The sequence below is a fragment of the Ostrinia nubilalis genome, chromosome 7 (genome assembly GCF_963855985.1).
Source record: "Ostrinia nubilalis chromosome 7, ilOstNubi1.1, whole genome shotgun sequence".
In the NCBI taxonomy this organism is placed as follows: Eukaryota; Metazoa; Arthropoda; class Insecta; order Lepidoptera; family Crambidae; genus Ostrinia; species Ostrinia nubilalis.
In genome coordinates, this window is record NC_087094.1 from 11,801,551 (window position 1) to 11,815,778 (window position 14,228).

At 35.7% G+C, this 14,228-nt stretch overlaps 1 protein-coding gene across 7 annotated transcripts in view; it reads left to right on the forward strand.

Annotated features, from left to right (window-relative positions):
- The window catches only part of LOC135073331 (proton channel OtopLc), a 56,264-nt gene that overhangs the window by 4,293 nt on the left and 37,743 nt on the right, over positions 1-14,228 (forward strand). Inside the window, exon 1 of one of the 7 annotated variants that reach the window (XM_063967473.1) lies at positions 12,675-12,869. The exons of the other annotated variants lie outside the window; for them this stretch is intronic. The gene's annotated coding sequence lies outside the window, so the exon portion shown is untranslated. Of the gene's footprint in view, positions 1-12,674; positions 12,870-14,228 lie in introns of those variants that run through there. 7 annotated transcript variants of the gene reach the window in all.

The window sequence follows — 14,228 nt, forward strand, 5'->3', positions numbered from 1 at the left end:
TCAATGTTGAGATTTTGTTTGTGAATAGACAACAAACAACAATTCATCAATTGTTTCGAACTGCATTTTAATTACATGAAGAGTTTCGCCACATCCACATAAATAATGAGCTTCTTTGTAATTAGGATTTCAGAATTAGATTCTATTCTCATGAGGTGACATCAAACCTTCTGTTTGTCGTCATGAATTCCCACAATTGTATGTTTAAAACTTTTTCTCATTAGGTGGGATTTACATGAGTCGACTATAACGTAGCTGCTACGACTAAGTACTAATTTTAGTTTACTAAATTTGGTTAGTTTCTCATGATGTATACTAAGTACTAATTTTTGCTTACTACATTTGGTTAGTGTCTAATGATGTATATTTGGTATTCGATGACCGCACCTATGTTTAATTTATGACGTTTAAGTTTGGATGTATTGATGGATCATTGTCTGGTTTGTAATGACGTTTTTTTTTGTTGCAGTTATTTATTGAGAGTCCCTAAGTTTTATTGACGGTCAAGCTATAGGTATAGATCCTGGCTATCCCTACAAGAGTTGCAGCGGTGGGAACGAGAGGTGGGACCTCTACCTCTTGTACTTCTATAACGCGACTATGCGTTTATAGAGGTACAAAAATGCACATTTATTTCGAAAGTGGTCATAAAATCGTTGTATGTAAACGGTAGCTTCAATGGCTGCCATTGTTTAGTGTCTATCAAATGTTTTTGTTTCCTCAATGGCGTGATGTTGTCTATTAGAGCGGGAATTTTACATGTCAGAAGAACAGTTATTCGTTTGCTAAATGAATGAACTTCATTCGTGACTAGCTACCGTTTTTACTATAAGAAAGGAAAGAAGGTTGCCTGGGTAGTAAGTAAAGTCCCTTATCTACCTGTAGTTATGGTAAATAAAGATTATCTTCTTTAAAACATATTGTGCCCAGTAATGAAAATACATAGGTACTACCGTACTACTAGTCCAGTCAATGAATGCCTTAACGACGGTGTAGAGAGAAATCCGTGGAACACAATTTCTGACCTCGGGACTTTATTTAGCCTAGTTAGGTGGTGAACATAGCAAAAGTCCCCGCCCTTAGCCCTTGAGCCGGCGGGGAGAGGGGGGTTTAAAGGTACCACTTTTCGGTTTTTCGCTTAATCCTCGGAAACTATGCGTCCTAGTGACATGACTACTATGAACCAAAAAAAGCTTATTCAATTTGCTACAGGTGAGACCGTCAAGTTTTTCTATATCTTGTATAGTTTTTACGGCATCTGCTCTAGAAGGTCTGTAAAATTGGAAATTTTATTGTTGTCTTACATGTTCCTTTCAGGAGAAAATCGACTAAATCAACATTGAGCAAACACTATAGACATGCGGGAGCATGTTAAGCCTAGTTCCAGGGAGGGGACTGCACCGTGCGTATATTTAGACGAACCAATTAGAGCCACTTTTGACTTCTCATCATTCAAAAACTGCTGTGCATTAACACTTCAAATTTGGCTCATGTATTGAGACTTGCAAGATATACATCAGCTTCAAATTTCATAAATATACCTCAAACGGTTATTTAGGTATTGACGTTCAAAACCTACCTTCTAGAGCAGATGCCGCGAAAACTATACAATTTATAGAAAAACTTGTCTATCTCACCTGTAGCAAATTGAATATGCTTTTTTTGGTTCAAAGTAGTCATGTCACTAGGACGCATAGTTTCCGAGGATTAAGCGAAAAACCGAAAAGTGGCACCTTTAAACCCCCCTCTCCCCGCCGACTCAAGGGCTAAGGGCGGGGACTTTTGCTATGTTCACCTCCTAACTAGTCTAAATAAAGTCCTGAAGTCAGAAATTGTGTTCTACAGTTTTCCATCTATAATGCTTTATTGACTGGACTATACTTGCAAATGGTTGCAAGTAAAATAATAAAATCTGCATGCTATTGGTCCTAGAGCGAACAATAGAGGACAACAGATGCCTGAAACTTGTAGGTCTTGTATTAGGTATTTTATAAGAAACTAGCGGCCGCCCGCGACTTCGTACGCGTGGATCCTGTTTTACCCCCTTTTCCCGAATTTTCATTGCTATAAACCTCACGGAGCCCGAGACCTTTCCAACGAATGCAAAACCGTGGAAATCGGTTCGTGCGTTCTGGAGTTATAGCGTCAGGGAGGAAAACCCGACTTATTTTTATATACCTAGTAGATTCTGATTGTATTTTTATACCATTAGTTATGCATAATTCTATCCACCTACTTACATCCTACCTAATTACAGCTCTATGCTCACATAATGTAAGTATTTACACTTGTTTATCAGTATAATCTTTTTTGCTAGTTATTAAACATACACAAGGTGACCGTCAATTACTTTTTAAGTGTATTTGTAAAGATGACCGTACATACATTGTAGCACCCAATGTCAGCTTCACAATCACCGTTTGATGCGTTTATAAACACTGCAAAACGCGCAAACTTGTTCGCAAAGATATCTTAAAGTGCAATTTACATAATCAACCGAGTTCAAGGTTGATCTGTGACATAACGCGCTGACATTGCGCAGCAGTGTGCTCTTGGCTTTATCGCGATTAGTCGCGCGGCAAACGAGTGTTTGTGTCAATAATGTTTTATTAATTTGAAAATAAGGCTTCGAGCAGTGAAAAAGTGTTGATTCAGACTTTAGATTTCATTGAGTATGGATAAAGTGCTTATATTAAAAAAATAATTTGGATTTTTTAAATTGGTTCTTGGCTAAGCAGGTAAGGAATGAGCTTTTAAACTTCATTATTTAAATTTACGAGTTAAACTAAGGATTGATAAATTTATATCCCAATTTTGGTCTCGATAGCTTAATTAAAGCAAATAATAGTCCCCACGAGCGATTTAAAACAAAGAGAACTTACACCTCTCTGCTTTGGGTTCCACAAATTTGGACTTTAGATCTTCGTTGTAAAGATGGGAATGTGTAAATGAATAATTTTTAAACGGGTAGGGAATCTCCCCTCCGTGTGTGAAGTGGATGGAAGAAACCATGACTATCGCAGGAAGGGATCTAATTAATCTGGCTCACACTTGCAATGGGCTCTCCAGAATGTAATTTGCTTTTATTTTATACGAAGACTTTAGGAGTTCCGTGTTGAGAAATTTATGTGGCACTGGAAGATACTCGTATGTAACTGAAGGATGTTTTTCCATGCAAGTTATAGGTATGAGTAAATTCTAAAGAGTATAACATAGGTACCTAGGTATTATTTCTTAGTTTTTTTAGTTGTTCTGGTTCTGACACTTATAGTAATAATTTATTTAAGATTTAAAGAGGAAGAATGTTGGTAATTTGTCAGCCGCTTTTGAATTCTCAGAAATTATTCTGCAGGTAAAAAACTACGTGGCATAATTTCACTCACATAACTCACACAAAAAGTATTAAGCAATATTCGATTGTTTTACAATTCCCTGAAGATGCGAGTGTCTACTTACTTCTGAAGAAAAATCGCAAATCGTTCTGAGAAGCAGAACAATAGTGCATTAAAGTTGTGCATACTGTTGTAAAACTTTTGTTTTACGGGCACACAGCTGTTTTTTTCTATTTAATTTATGAATATCGCTCACTAGACTGCTTTTAAAGTCTTGCCGCTTCTGAACACCTACATAATCTTTTAAAGTAATTAGAGTTACATTTTGAGACTAAAAAACGTTAAGCTTTACTGATAATAGGTATTTTTTAAAATAAGCACTCAGGTACGAACCGTCTTATTTTCAGCATGCGAATCATGCCACGAAAACTTAACATTATAAACATACACTTTAAGAATTCCTAATTAAAACTTGTTTACCCAAACTTAGTAACTGGCCACCAACAAAAAAAAATTTCAATAACTGCTTGTCATCTAAAAACAAATGAATATCAAAAGGGTTCTATTTAGGAATTGCATCAAAAAACAAATGCCTATCAAAAATTGGTATCAATAAAAAACAAATGAATATTTTAGTTCGTCGTAGGTACATCATATTCATATTAGTTCAAAACGATCATAGCAAATGTTGTGATAGGGATAGAGACATGCGATTTTTGGTTTTACAAAGGTAATACGATAGAAAATAATTCAAAGTAATAAAAACCACCTTTTATAGGGGCATTTTTTGGAGAAATTTATCAAATAACCAAAAAACCACGAATTTTTAAGCAGATTTTAATCAAAAAGTATCATTTTTTATTATTTGTTGGCATTTTCTAAGTATTTTATGTATTTTTTTAGTATCGTCTGTTATTTAGCATTATTAGTGTTTTTATTTTATCAGGATATACCTCTTGGTTTAAAAGTTATTACGTTTTCTTTACAATAAGTACTTGAAAGAAAAAAAGTTCTATAAAAAATTAAAAAAAAATCTCAAAAAATTTTTGACCACTTTTTTGTCGATAAAAATAGGTCTAGTTTCATCTATTTTCATATGTACACTTTAACGTGACTCACACTGTATAATATTAATGTCTCTAGATATTTTCAAAGGAGATCCTGTTTACTGAAACTTAAAATGATTATGTTGTGCATTTATGCAGAGTCAGCGACAGGAAAATAGAGTAGATAGAAGCATTTTAAGGCTTGTGACATCTTACCTAGCTAAGCTATAAATTTTAGAAAATTTAGTAACCAAAATAGAAACAAATAATAATAAGACTTGATTTAGTATGAATTGAATATAGCGCTGCCTAGATATTCAGTCACTCTCTACACAACGTTGTCAAACCATTATAGGTTAAAAACGACACGGACGACTGATTTGTGCAATGCAACGCTTTATTATTACGAGTCAATAGGTCCGGCAGATTTCAGGAATTCTGGACTAAGTATTTAAATTATGGTAAGTACTCCTAATACAAGCATACATTTTGAGGGGTTAGCGGGGACTCTAATATCCCCGCTACCTTCGCCCTGATCATCTCTTATCATCAGGTGAGATACAGGCCAAGAGCTTCCTCATAGTGGATATAAAAAAAATAATTTAAAAGTCCAGAATTTTGGTTACAGTCAGCGTCAAATAGTAGTTCGCGACACTCAAAGTAACTAATAAGTTTGCAACACGTTTTTATTAGAATTGGAATAAGGTTGGGTTTTCAACTTTTTGGCCACTTTGAATGTCACGAACTATTTGACGCTGACTATACAACTTTATTTGGTGTAAGAATAAGTAACGTTTTCAGTTCCTACCTACCTATACTGATCTTGGCCCTAAATTCCGAAATTCTGCTTTTTTATTGACATCCGTTTTCCTACCTTGACATTGGCAAATGCGCAAGCCGCGCGAGCCATTAAAAAAAGAAAAAGAAAAAAAAGTAATGATTTTTTAATGAGGGTTTTCGCTAATGAAATATCCGCCAGATCGCAATACGTAGACGCGAGGTCCAAATGCTGCATGATTGGTTATTTTGACATGACATTGACAGATATGTCAAAATCCACCACCATCTGGCGGATTTTTCAATCGCGAAAACCCTCATTCTTACCTTTATCGCTATAGCACTGCCTGCCAGTACACCACGCCACGTTGTCAAAGTTTGCACGTAGCGTTTTGCCGGCAATATCCGGCGGGGGCGGTCTCCGATGCGCTGCATAATGAACGCCCTTTGACGGGCTCGCTTCTGTTTACATTTTACTGTACCTTGTCTGGGGTATGAATTAATCAGTTATGTAATCAAACGTGCGTCTGAGATGACATAAACAATGCTTAAGTACTAAAAGTTAGTTTAGGTAATCAAATTGTGATGTAGATTGTAAGAAAATATGACAGCATTGCATTCATGACTACGAGTATCCTTAATTTCCTACTCAAACACATTAATCAGTAACTAACTTCATTAAGTTGTTGAGTGATGAGCTTCGCTAAGAAACGTTTGAAAAGCTTTGTGTAAAAAGCGTTCATTTTCGCTAACATTTATCGGTATCGAATCGAATGTTACTTTTTGTAAAAGCACAGTTCGGTTAGTTACCATTGACGGTTTTAACACATTTTAAAGTGCTAATTACATTTTGCAATTAAATCTGCCAGAGTACCCAGATCAAATAGGGTAGCACGTGTACGTGTGCCCCTTCAGTCGAGGATCCATCAGCTTCAACGATGATTATTACCCTTCTATTGATAAGTTTTTTTTTTCAGTTATGTCATTAACTAAACCCAAGTTTTTTGTTTGTTTGCAAATTTTGCAATGTCTCAGCTCATTCGAGGTCATAATACATTCATACAATACATTACCTAGCCTAAACATTGATATCATTATGTAACCTTTTTTACGACTACTGAGAACGATACGGACCTACGTAGATTATGTTATCTGTGGTAGAGTCTGCTGAGAAAAAAAAACCTGAATCATTCAATTAAATTAAAGTACAAATGTTCACTCACGTCGAACATAACTAAACGCATTGATATCTTGTAATTTCTGCCCCTTGCAGACGTGCATTGTGATTACATAAAGCGGTCGCTGAACCGGCTTCCGGCACGAACCAAGTGTGATACAGAAACCGATAAGTTTCTGTATGATGGAACTGGGGCATAAGAATACTTGTTTGGAAGAAGCCCTTTAACTATTTATATATTTGTGCAAAAGCGATTACTAACGTGTTTGTATACAAGGGCATGGCTTGCACTAATCTGCACTATAATATACATAGAGCTGGGTGTATGTAACACAATTATTTTCCTTCATAAAAGAAGGTCAGGAATATTAAAAAGAACCTCAGTTTTTCCCTTGGCCTGCTAGTTTTGTTGTAAAACTCAATTTTCATTAGATTTGACCTATAGACATCATAGGTTTCTTTACTATATCAAATCTATGGGGTATTTTAACTTGACAAAGTTTAAGTTCATATTAATTGACAAAAAAAGGCTGCCAAGTTGGTAATGGGATAGCATATCGATGTTAATTTTGAAGTAATGGAATAAAAAAAACTTATTGTACCTGTAACTGTATGTAAGTGGGTACAGCGATGTCCTACCTAATAGAACAGGCAATGAAAAAGAAATGTAAAAAACATGTACTTTTTCAATGGGGCATATACTGCTTATATGAAGATATACATTTCTCGCAATATAATTGAGCTAGAGCCTCGAAAGTAGAAACGGTAGCAATGCAATGTAGAGATAGCGTGTAAATAAAAGGTCACTATGAAAAGGCGTCAAACCGCTAGTGGGCTGGGAATGAGAACCCGTTAGCATAACTCATATAAATCTCATATCGTTTGTAAGTGTACAACTACACCATCATCGCTCACGACTCTACAATTTGTTGCATTACTTAAAGTGAACTAAGAGCACAACATTCTAGTAGATGATTCAAACTTTTTATCATAATTAAGATTTTAAACAGATTAGTGATATTTCAAGATAAGTATATAAATAACTTTGAAAATTAAAATTAAGTTTTTGTTAACGTCTTTACTGACCATGACCAAAACTGTGTAACCCTAATCTCATTCTCATGGCCCTAGGTCTACTAGCTTAAGTGGCACTCAACTCAAGTAAATAGTTACTTACTTGGTCTAAAGCTACTTCCAAAAAACGTACGTGCACTATCCTTAGATTATTATAGGTAACATACTTAGGTCTTCATTGGGTTATTTTTTATATTTGGTATTAGATAATGTGCAATACAAATTACTAATAGACTCGTTAACCCTTGTTGTAGGTAGGTACATACAAAGCCAAATAAATATGTACCCAAAATATGTTTGTGTCACGAGTGGGTTCCCAACGTTCGAACCAGCAATACTCGGCTAGTCCGACATCGACCATGTCGCTTTTAAACGAAACCTTGAAGCGACAGGATTGAAGTGACCGACTTACACGTAGCTCCTGTTATTATGACAGCTGTCGGTCACGTAAACAGCGTGCCAAGAGCGCACGCGCATGATAGTGTTTGTTTGGATCTACCGACGCTCAATGGGTTTAGCATGGTGTAATGTAATATTCTTAGAAGCTTTCAAAACTTATACAGGGAGCAATTTAAACAACAGCTATTAATTTTGGCTTATGGCTTCTTATGAAAATATCTAAAACAGTTTGTTTTAGTTCAGCTTTATAAAGAACTTGTTTAAAATAACTCAAATCACTTTTGTCGGCCCTGTTTTGACTTTTGACCATTGTTTTTGTTTGCTGCAAAATTACAAATGCCGTTGCCGTCCACCACGGTGCCGTCGTTCATATGAATGTGTCTTAAATTCTACCTAAGATATTTTTTTAAACATATGACACACATCAATGACTAGTGTTTATTTATAAAGATCTTTAGCTCTAAAACATAAAAATAAAAACTACATGTGGTATCAGAAAAAAATTACGAGTCTACTTTTATTACAGTTCAAAGCGACTGTGAGCCATCACATCAAAAATAAAATATCCAGATTGAATAAGGAACGATTTCCGGGACAATGACGTAGCGTGTGAGTCGGCTCGTATGATGGTGGAATAATAGGAAAGCATGGGACATTCGAGACACTACCCATAGTACTATTCCGTACGCCCCCATCTGCTGTCCATTCAACGTTTACGATCGATGGCGAGAGGTTATTATGGACATGACGCAGTCAAAAATGGTAAAAGCCATAAATGGTAGATAATTTCTTAGATTGATTGATTTTCTATTGTCTGTAGCCTACTATACAACTATAAATGTATTATTAAATATTACTAATTCACAATACCTAACTCTGATATTTTAGAGATTATAGGTTAAGTCGAAATATAAGACAAAAAGTTCATTTGTATTGCTTTACAATGGAACTAAATTATATTTTCGGCCTGAGTCTAAATCGACTTTCCCCCTTATCCAATACAGTAGAAACCGCAAAGTATAATATTTCGCTTTTAAAGTGGTAAAGTACCTACTTATTTCGATAAAATTCATTTAATATCTTCCCAGAGTCTCAGAACTGTCATAACAGTGACTTCCCCTTATATGTTTTGTACATTACTGTTTTACAAAACTCATCTCTCGCGAACCTAATAATAAGAGCCACTTTTCCTCTAAACAAGTTAACCCTTTATAACCCCTATCGGAATGTGCAATCAGGATAACAATGGGGCATTATTAGCGGGGGCGTTTAGAAATGACGTGACAAGGTTAAATATTGTCTTCGTATACATGAAACATATTATTATTATTATAAAATGTTTATTACAAGGACATTATTTTATGTACAGCATTTATTAACATTTGTTTTTTGAAATATCATTTTTGATGGCGCTTAATTAAAGTGTTACTTATTCTAAAGTTAATATTAGAAAATACAATGAGGAAGATGAGTGTAATTATTTTATAATGTAAAAAGATCAAACATAAAATATAAAAAATATTAGTAAAAGAATTTTTTCGATATCTCAAAAACTGAATTTTCTATGGGCATTCAAAGTTGGATGTTTTAAAAATCAACTCGCACTTGACCGTTTAGCGCGTGACGTCACACCGCCCGTTACCTCCGCCAGGATGGTATTGCTCCTTCGAGCGCTCATAGACTCGTGCAGTCATTTCGAGTTTTATAGAATTATGGAGAAAAAAATACCATGCAGATATTGTATAATAACCCTTTTATACTAATACAATGGTTAGTGCCCCAGAAAAATACTTTTAAAGCTAAGAAAAGTTGAGAAATACATAAATGGTGTAAGTTAACGAAAAGGGAGAAAGCGTTATCTACAAAAACCAGTCGATATTATTGCAAAGATCATTTTAATGCGAGTACCTACCTAAAGACAAAACACCTACCATTGTATATTTTTCATTACAAATTTTTTATTAAGTATTTTAGTGACATTTTATTTGAAACAGTGGACAAAAAATAAGAGAAACAAAACACGAGGTACGCACGCAGATGGGTTACTTAAAGTAAATTGAATCCTTTGAAACTTTAAAGACAATAAGACAATACTAAAAACTCTCTACCTACTTTATCCCTTGTTATTGACTATGTTTTATGGTGGTAAAATAATGTTGTCGCTTCATCGAGTTATCGATAAAAATCTATACGAACAAAATGTATTTACACATGACATACTTCTTATTCTTGTGACAATCCGCCTGTGGAAGTCAAAGAGATAATAATACTCTAGAATAGAGTTATCGTCATCATCATCGTCATCTCAGCCACAGGACGTCCACTGCTGAACATAGCCTCCTTCAATAACTTCCACATAATATCGCACAGTTGGTAGAGGCCTGCATCCAGCGCCTCCCTGCTATCTTTATCAGGTCGTCGGTCCACCTTGTGGGTGGACGTCCCACGCTGTGTTTTCCGGTACGTAGTCTCCACTCCAGAACCTTTCTGCCTGGGGCAGAGCTGCGGCAGGTTATACAGAAAACTATGGAAGGAGTATAACTTGCCACTATGCTTGACGTTCGTGGAATATGAGAAGAAGGCCTTCTATTCGATCGAAACTTGGGCAGTGCTGCAGTCTCTCCAGCGGTGCCATATTAATTATCGCTACCGTTGCTCTGTGCGTGCCGTTAAAATCAAGTGGCAGTGGGCGGGGCACATAGCTCGTAGAGACGATGGCCGTTGGGGCAGGAAAGTTCTCGAGTGGCGACCACGGGCTGGAAAACGTAGCGTGGGCAGGCCTCCTACTAGGTGGACCGACGATCTGGTAAAGGTCGCGGGAAGAGCCTGGATGCGGGCAGCGCAGGACCGTTCATTGTGGAAAACCTTGGGGGAGGCCTTTGTCCAGCAGTGGACGTCATTTGGCTGAAACGACGACCGTTGCTGACGATATTGTGGTCATGGCACTCATGGCAGAGTTGCTGGAAGACCTCGGCACAATGCTCAAAGTCCTTAATCGAATATATCGGAACAGGTAGGCATTCGGATGAATACGAACAAAATGAAGCTTTTGTCGAACTGCGCCCTACTCAGTTTCGTTTCGGAGCTTGATTCTCGAGATTGTTGACAAATAAAGTCACTGACATAGCCTGACGGATTAGCAAGCTGAAATGGCAATGGGCAGCTAGGGCACGTAGCGTAGTACGCCGAATAGAGTTATCTGCAATAGAAATAAAGACGAGAGATACGAAGATTCAAGTAGAACAGAAAAAGAAAGACGTAACAGACTCAAACTATAAAAATCAGGAAAAACGTTGACGAACCTCGATAGAGTTAGAAACCAGTTTTAACTGTGACAAAACTGACTGTACCTTACTTGCGATTCATGATCGTTCACTGATTCCATAGAAAGTTACAAAGTTTATACCTACTAATAACTTTTTAAAGTGAACAAAAAATCATCAAGCCCGATGGACTGATCTTTGTGTCAGATGGTTATGGTGGTAGTACTACTGACACATATATTTTTATACTGCCTATACAAGGCAGTTCAAATTTTAGCTGAGATCCAACTTGCACAACAGTTTTGGTTTCCTCCAATAGCACGCTACTTCGGTACAAGCGGGATCTTCACTACGTCTATACATATAACCTTAAAACCAATTAATGCCATTGTATGTTTGCATTCTTCATTGCTTGCTGCAAAACCTCCGCATTCCAGATTTTCCAATTTATTCGTTATCTTCAGCACAAACAAATGTACAATGATATGCCGTAGCTCTAACTTTGTGTTCAGGTGTAACTCTTGTTTTTATTGTACACTGCGGATATAGTATTTTCAAATAAACTTACCCTACGAGTATTACATTATGTCCATAATTCGATAGTTGGATAGTTAGTAGTCTATAACACGACTGGACGTGATCGTCCAACTCTGTAAAAATAAAATATTAAGACTTAACGTTGCTAAATTATTGATGGGTATAATTTTTTATCGATAACCCCCAGCAATCTGACTGACAGCACTAGTACTTTTACTTTTAAACTAGATATAACTTTTATAATCTACGTCAAATACTACAAAAAGCGTAAATACTAAATACTCAATTATTTATTGCATCCATAATAATAGGTTCACTTACCTTGCAAGTTTTAGCCCTTGGATTTCTGCAATAATAAAGGTACTTTGCATGTTTTCTGAAAGTATCCACAACCATAAGTAAATCTACTTTCGTAAGATTATTTGGTTGGCATCAGATACGGTTAATATAAATAAAAAATGTATCGAAATGAACGAAAATAAGTTTACAGAGCGCAGCTAGCACCCGCGCCGCCCGGGCCCGTCCGTCGTTGCCCAACGAGCGGTGTGACGTCACCGCCCGTATTCCAGGGGTGCTATCAGTTTTCGCGCGTTCCCATATTGATTTGCTTATAAAATATTCAATTTTCGTGATATCAACAAAATTTTTTCACAGTTAGTCTTATTTTAGCTTAAAGTTTTTGTTAGGGCTGAAAAAGGGGAATAAATTTTGATTTACATCTTCCTCATTGTAATTAATACCTATCAGTAACATAATTAAATAGTTTTTGTTTGAAACTAAGTTTCTATACGTGTGTGGTTTATACGAGTATTCGTAGTAGAAATAGATATTATAAAAATCTTGATTAAGTGTTTTTTAAAGCCTTAAAGAATATAGGTATTTCTCAAAAAAATATCGTCCATTCCATACTATCCCAACCTCTGAACTCGACCGCCGATGGCGATGCACGGAGCGAGCCGAACTTCCACGAAAGCTTATGTTGTTTTTCGTCCCGTCTCGCTCTTGCACCGAACAAAAACACCGTGCATCTCAAAACACACAGCTTTTGGATTTATGCTTCCATGGTGCACGAGTAGTTAAGCTAAGCGAACGTGTTCAAACCTCGCTCGAATATTGTTTATTATTTAATGCACATTGTTGCAATTTGTGTAAGTGAACATAGTAAACAAGCAGGAATTTACGGAACATTGCTAGTGCCGTGTGAAGTTTAGTTTTAGTGAAGAAAATAGTTCTCCGTTTCGTGCCGGTATTCGAACAGCAAAATGTAAGTTTAATCGGTCGAAAGATCTATAATATTATGCAGCGAGTGAAAAGCTTTTGTGGCATATTGTGTTTGGATTTTATGTGGGACGTCTATAGTTTGAATTTAATTAACATAAAATACAAGTTAGCAATGAGGTCAAACTTATACCTTAGTAGAAGTTACACAAATGACAGTTAAATAAATGAAACAAGAACACATTATTACATTGAAACACCAAAATTGAACATAAAATATTATTATGTACTACTTAATCATGGATAAACGTGATTTTCATATTTTTGCTTTTACCATGCTACTGACTTTAGATTTACTTTCTTACAAGTTTAATTAAGGTTTACGTAACTCTATGTAAACTTTAATTCAGTTTTAAGATCGTTCTTCATCTATTGTTAACTATTTTAGTCACGAATTTAATGGATGGATAACTATCGTTTTATTGACGGTTCGGTTAAATTGACCTACAAAAGAGACCATGAGAAAATACTTGGCGCCAACAAATGGAGCTATTTGGGCCGTAACGACCAGATACGTGACAAGTGGGATTCTGATTGTTGACGTTCGATCAATTGTTAAAGAAGGAATGTAGGCTGGGTTGCACCATCTTACTTTAACTTTAAAAAACGTCAAAAATCTGTCAAACTACTGTGTACAACGCAACCTAAGGCTGAGATACACCAACTTATTTTAATAGTAACTTTAACAATAACCAGTGCATTTTGTATGGAGTTTGACTCAGTTTTGACGTTTGTTAAAGTAAGCTGGTGCAACTCAGCCTAAATATTTGCCATTTAGTACGCGTTTAAAAAGGGAAATTAATTTGATTTGTACCTGCCTTATAAACATCAATCACAAGTATTAAATTGGATGTTAATTATATCGATCAATAGTATGAAGTATAAAAATCAATAAGTCATTAGTACCTTTTTATTTTATATGCACGGTGTTTAGTTTGATAAAACTACCGGATGATTTTTTCGTAAGAAAGGAAATTGATATGGCTATAAGTAAGTGAAGTAGAATGCAATTAGTTTTTTAAATTTTAATATATTTACTACCTACATAACATTAATTTGACGTAACCGAATGAAAATTCCCGATCATAATGACATGTCTTGTTAAACTGTAAGTATAATATTAAACTTTTTAAATACTTACATAAATTAATTTTAGTAGAGATTGATCAAAAATAATTATTTTTTACATCCGTTAATGTCCAGCTAAAGGATATTTTAGCCTACTTGATTGAAATAACAGACAAAATTCGTATTTTAGGTAGGTATCTTACGCCCGTATACACAAACAATACTTGCCATTTAAGTGAAGGAGCAAATCGAACGCACAGCGTTGAATAAAGCTCTG